Source organism: Tyto alba, unplaced genomic scaffold (assembly GCF_018691265.1).
Source record: "Tyto alba isolate M040663 unplaced genomic scaffold, T.alba_DEE_v4.0 Super-Scaffold_13, whole genome shotgun sequence".
In the NCBI taxonomy this organism is placed as follows: domain Eukaryota; kingdom Metazoa; phylum Chordata; class Aves; order Strigiformes; family Tytonidae; genus Tyto; species Tyto alba.
In genome coordinates this window covers 11,570,229-11,576,228 of record NW_024881275.1, presented here as the reverse complement: position 1 = coordinate 11,576,228, position 6,000 = coordinate 11,570,229, and the positions used below count along the sequence as shown (strand labels likewise).

General features: G+C 45.1%; 1 protein-coding gene across 2 annotated transcripts in view; it reads left to right on the top strand.

Annotated features, from left to right (window-relative positions):
• Positions 1–275: 275 nt before the first annotated feature.
• The window catches only part of KIAA1958 (KIAA1958 ortholog), a 59,247-nt gene continuing 53,522 nt past the window's right edge, over positions 276–6,000 (top strand). The window contains exon 1 of one of the 2 annotated variants that reach the window (XM_042787707.1): positions 276–421. The gene's annotated coding sequence lies outside the window, so the exon portion shown is untranslated. The other variant, XM_042787708.1, reaches the window with a different exon arrangement.

Genomic DNA, 6,000 nt, shown 5'->3' with positions numbered 1-6,000 from the left:
GTGCGGTGGTGCCGGGGTTCCGGGGTGCGGGGTGCCGGGGTGCGGGGTGCCGGGGTGCGGGTGTGCCATCGCACACTTCCTGCGGTGTGTGTGACCAGGCGCCGGTTTCCGGTAGCTGACAGGAGCCGGAGGCCGCCTCTGCCTCCGCCGGCGCGGAGAACCGCCGCGCACACGCACACCCCCAACCCCTCCCTCCCCGCACACCCCCAACCCCTCCCCCCCCCCTCACACACACACACACTCACACAGGAGGGGGCGGAGGAGGAGGAGGAAGAGGGCGGAGGGAGCAGAGGAGCCCTCCCTCCCCAGCCCCAAGCAATATCCCAGTAATCACGGTAATCACGGTAATTACCCCCCCATGCGATATAAGCGGTATTGCGCAGCCTTCTCCACTCGCGCTCCTACAGACAGGCACCTGCAGGTACGTGACCCGCCCGGCTGCACCCGCGAGTGTGTGAGTATGCGCGTCTGCGTGGGTGCGTGTGCTTCCAGCGCTGCCCGCCGCGGGGGCGGGCGATATTCCCGGTATCTCCCTTTGTGCGCAGCGGAGGGCTCTCCGGGAAGCTTCCCCGGGCAGATGCACCCCACCTTCCCCCCGGCCTTTCCGCGGGGCAGAGTGCGGCGGAAGGGGTAGCTGTGCACCACCCGTGCTGCACGGGTGGGGGGGCGGGATGTTGGCGTTTGGCACAACTTAGGGAGCGGGGTGGCCCTCCCACACCCCCCTCCCCTCACCCCCCCCCGCCGTTGCAGCCCTCTCGCAAGAAGAAAAGCGACCCTCTCCGCCGCCGGGCTGAAATAGAGGTGGGAGGGGGGCAGCGGGGGGTGTGTGCGGTTTGGGGGCCCTGGGGTCTGGCGGCCCCACGGAACGCGGGGCAGAGAGGCAGTGCCTGGCTGTGTGGTCTGGGCCCCGCCCGGGGGGTTCAGCACCTCCCACGGGAGCGCCGAGGGGGCCCTCTCTCTCCCCCCAGCCCGAGCAGGCAGTGGGGTGTGCACTGGGAAAGGCAGCCCCTCGCAAACTTGGCTCGTCACCGAGACGAGGCAGGAGTGACAGGGAAAGACAGAAAACTGTGAAAGAAGCTTGGAAAAGATGGTTTAGTGCAAAGGAGAAGAGTGAAAACGGTGGAGAGATATATTGAGCCTTCCACAATTTAATTCTGGCTGTCAGAAACAGAGCTGCTTTCCAGCCAAAGGAATAACTATGTCACATACCTTAAAACTCACCTTCCATCTACAGTGTTAATGGTTATAAATATCCCCTGAACATAGCTGGTTATTCAGTAGTACTAGATGTAGAATAGGGCTGTTTCCATTCCAGTGAATGATTATCTGTCATAGAAACAAAACAATACACCAGGTAAAAAATGAACTCCTCGTATATGACTGGCTTTCAGTGTTTGAATTGTTAATGTGTAAAGTTTGGTTTTGTCGGCCTTCTCTGCCATTCCTCCACTGTTCTCAGAAATACAACCTTTGCAAGTAGCATTGCAATGCTAAAGCTGCAATAGATGCTAAAGCTTGACGGTGAACTGCCAGGGACAGTAGTGATTTTCCTTTTTTCTGTTGATTTGAAGAGAAATGGGACCAAGCCCTTAGTGTGCTTGCTAGCAGCAGTGAGGGTTTGTATAAATCAAATTACATTGCTGTGTTCTGGATGGCAACTTTTCAGGTCAGGGACTAGGCTTGTTTCTCTTAACTTTTTTTCCTCTTTAAACAAAGTAACCCCAAAAGGTGTTTGCAGGTCAGGAGTGACCAGTTCCTGTTTCCCCTCCCTGTGGCGGCTTCTGTTTCCCTCTGTATAATTCAGAGCTCAGACGGACAAGGCTGTACTCGTGTGGTACTGCAATTAACCTAATAACCCCAGCCAGCACCATGCTGGGGCTGCATGCCTGCTCCACAGCACATCTGCATTGGTTCAGGCTGCCTCCAACTGACTGGCATTACCAGCAGCTGAGTGAAATTGCCTTGGGGGTCAGATCTACCAGTTGTCTCAGGCTGGTTTTTCAAATGTCATTTCAGGGTTGGCTAAACCTATTTTTGCCCACTTCTAAAGCCAGACAAAAGTCAAAGTTGGAAGTCACATGGTTCATGTGCTTACCTGCAGTCCTGTGTTGAGCCTGGCACGCGACCTGGCTAAGTGATACCCACAGGTGCTCTTACCCTGTGGCTTTCAGCAAAATGTGATTTTTCAACCTTATGCTCCAGTTTATCAGCTCTTCGAAATAGTTTACAGGTAAAATAACAAACCAACCTGATAGTTTAAAAGTCTTGCACCCAGAGGAGTAATAAAGAGATCAGAATTGGCAACAAGATATTGTGTGAACTAAGTATTAACTGAAAGTGTTCAGGGGATAACTGATCTTGCATGTGAGAGAGATGTGCAGCTGAGTTACTCTTTCAGGTATTGTGGGTAATGCATCTTAAGTGTAACACAGGTGGTCCTTGTTTTCAGCTAAAATAGCTAGGTTTCCAGGAGGTAACTAAAACTTGTGGAGAAACTGTAACAGCTCAAGTACTACTTCTAGTCATTGTTAGGGAGCTGATGTTTTGGTTTGTTTTTTTAAGTAGATACTGATATTGCTCATGTATTGATACATTTTTGCACTGGTAGTCCCTAAACTATACCAGGAAGCCTCCTATAACTGAAGTTACTGAAAATTTCAAAAGTACAGTATAATTCTGTTTCGTTCATGCTGTGATAAAGTCACCAAGTTCCCAAAGTGTTAGTGGCTTGCTTCTTTATCAGTTCACCAGGTGTACTTTCATTAAGTGGCAACTGAACCTTACCTGATGCCAGTTTGACTGGGATGTTGTGTGTCTCCACCCACTGGAGCTCAACAGAGACTCTCAGTTTCAAGCAATACCACCTTCTGGTATTTTCAGTCTCTGGACCTTATGCCTCTCTGCTTCTTTTCCCTGTTAGTTACAAAATGCAGACAGAAGAGGTCTGAAGGTCTTAAGTGCGGGCAGACCTGTAATGCCAGCCTTGGCGCTCATTTCCACGGTGCCACTGTTTTTCCACATCTGCACCCTGGGAGAGATAACCCATCCACGGTGGTGTGAAAACTAACTACTGTTTGCTTGTAAGGCACTTCACAGAAACTTATATGGCAATTAGTCCTCCTGAGGATTGTTATGCATCTGGTAATTCAAGTGTAACTAGCTGAACATAAGGCTCTGCTTTCAAAGGTTATTGCTGTACACCTTTCTCCAAAGTAAAATGGAGGGAATGAAGGTTAGTGACTTACAGTGCAAATTTTTAGTGGCTTTTCTGGTTCCTTTTCTGTGAAAAATATTCAAGAAGGACTGTTAGTTTGAGTCAAATGTTTCCATGATGGAGCTGCATAAGCTCAAAGGAACTTGAAAGACTTATACCTTAGTAGTATTAGTAATGAAGACGACCTGTGGAGCACAACTGCTTCATCTTCACGTACTTGACCTTGGCTCTGATTTGTTGATTTATGAACTTTATTTACTGGCAGGGTTGGTGAATTCTCTTGCAAGACAGAAATTACAGCATGCCAGCCCTCTCTTGTTTCCATGGTAACAAGTACACTACACAGATTCTGTAATGAGACCCTTGGCTGGCCACTGATTGTCTGTGTTTTTCTGGTTTGGTAATTCTGGGCCCTGAAGTAAATAAAAGGTCTTGTCCATTTGACTGTCCAAACTAAAGCAGTCAAAATGGAAACAAATAAAATAATAGATGCCTTCAGCATCGTGAGAATGTATTGTAGTTTAGCCTCAGGCATACATATGTGGATGGGATATAAGTAGATAGCTTCCAGTATTGTGTTTTCTTCTGAAAAGGATATGGTAAAAAGGACCCATCCCAGATCTTGAGTTCAGTTTGAGCTTTGTGTACCTCTTCTTTGCACACATATCAGTCAGCCATGGAAGTAAGTTATTTTGCATCATCTGGGGGCTCTTCTCAATTACAAGTGTTTTCCACATTTTTCTGGTCTGTCAACTTTTATCACAGCCCTTGCTGGAAGGTTCCTTCATATTCCCTTTTCTTATTTATTATTTAGCAACAGGCAGGATCCAGAAACTTTTGTTCACCTGACTGATGTTAGCTCAGACATCACATGAGTCCAGTCATCTTAGGGATTTAGTCCTGTGGAGACTTACAGGAACAAAACTTTTAAGTGCAAAATCAGAGGATTAGATTGATGGTATTCATAGCATGAGCGCTGTGACCTTCTACAAGTTTTTATTTCTACTGTAAGAGTTCAAAGTAATTTTCTAAAAACAGTCACTATATCTGAAGTATTTTACATGTCGTTTGTAAATGGTACCTAAGGTAACTGGAAGAGAGAAGGAGGGGAAGAGATGCCTCTTCCTTTTTCTCTTCAGCTTTGTTTATTTAATTAATTTTCCCACCCTTTTTTGTATAGTCTGCCCTTTTTTCCTTTGATCTTCAGTAAAGTGAGTGTCTCTGGCCAGTGTGGACAATCAGGCAAAAATAAAAAAGCCCTCCAATGTTTTTAAAAGCAGGACCATAAATATAATAGCAGTGGGCAAACATCCAGACATACATGTTGCTTAGCTTTGGCAACTGGACTAGGTAAGTAGTTTTCTTTTCTTGAATCACCAGTGCTATAATTTGAAAGCTTTATTGTTTAGTTCCTTTGCCTATGAACAGCTGCATCTTAAAAAAAAAAATACAAGAAAAGTACCCATGATATCATTACTACCGCAGTTTTATTCAAAAGTTGTGTCAAACCAGTGGCAACTGAATTTAATTTCAAATTTCAGTGGCTATGCTGTCATAGGTTAAGTCTGGAGAAAAGAAAACCCACTGATCATCTAGTGGTTTACATGGAAATTCTTTATTTTCCCTGCCAGAAGCAGTCTCTAAATGATCTGTGGTACTTAACTGTGTATTAACCCATCTTGCCTTAAAGATTGCTGGTTGGTATAACAAACAGAATAAAACTAACTGGAAGAAGTGATGGGTTAGAAATCCATCTTAAAGGGAAGGCTCCAGTGAAAAGCTGTGAAATGGTTAACAGCCAGACACCATGCTGTAATTGGGTTCCTGATTGCTGACCCTTGTCTTTAATGCTAGAGGTAGCAGCATTTTAAAGCAGTTTTTTTCCCTGTGTGGAGGTGTGCTGGTCTGCAAACAAGGGAGTCTGCGGTTGTTAAAAACTGTTGTTGGGTTCTGTTGTTTTGTCTGCCAGTGTCAAATGCTGTCCCAGGTCCCTGCACACACTCTCCCCAAAAGAAGCAGTTTCTGAACCCAGCCATTTGTTTTGTGGGTATAAATTTCCACATGGTCAGTGACTGTGGTTTACAAGCTGTTAGGGGAAATCATGTAAGTTTGCCTAGTAGTGACCCAAAATAACTGCTGTTATCTTCTATAAATATGTAAAGATAGATCATATATAAATAATATACAAACATAAAAGAATGCTTATTCATAAATATATTTGCCTTACATATCAATATAATTTTGATATTGTATTACTATGTATTTGATATTACACTAATATATATTGTTTTATTATTATTATATATTATTATTATACATATTCTGTAGTCATAGGAGATAAATGATAGATCTTACAGAGAAGGTGTCTGACTTACATGGTGAGGAGCTGTGATTATGCTGGGATCTCTCCCACTCCTGTTCCTATCTGCTGTTTTCTAGAATAATACAGTGGAAGAAATAGCATACTTCCCCCCATATTGCACCTGTGCAGAACATGAGGCCAGAAGGAGCCACAATGACATGGGAGCACAGAATCAGATTTCAAAATCATCTCAGCGAGTTGGAAGTCTGGGCTAGAGACAACAGGGTATGAGGTGTAAAATGCAGGGTTCTGTTCTGTGGTAGGACTAGGGAAATGCTGAAATTACAAGCTAGGTAGCAATTTTTTGGCCAAAATTATCTTTTGCAGAGCAGGGTTTTTTGATAAAAGGGAAGGGAGTAATCTTCTCTAGAACAAGAGTGTAATGGGTATTTCCCAACAGGACTGAAGAAAGATAACCAGAAAC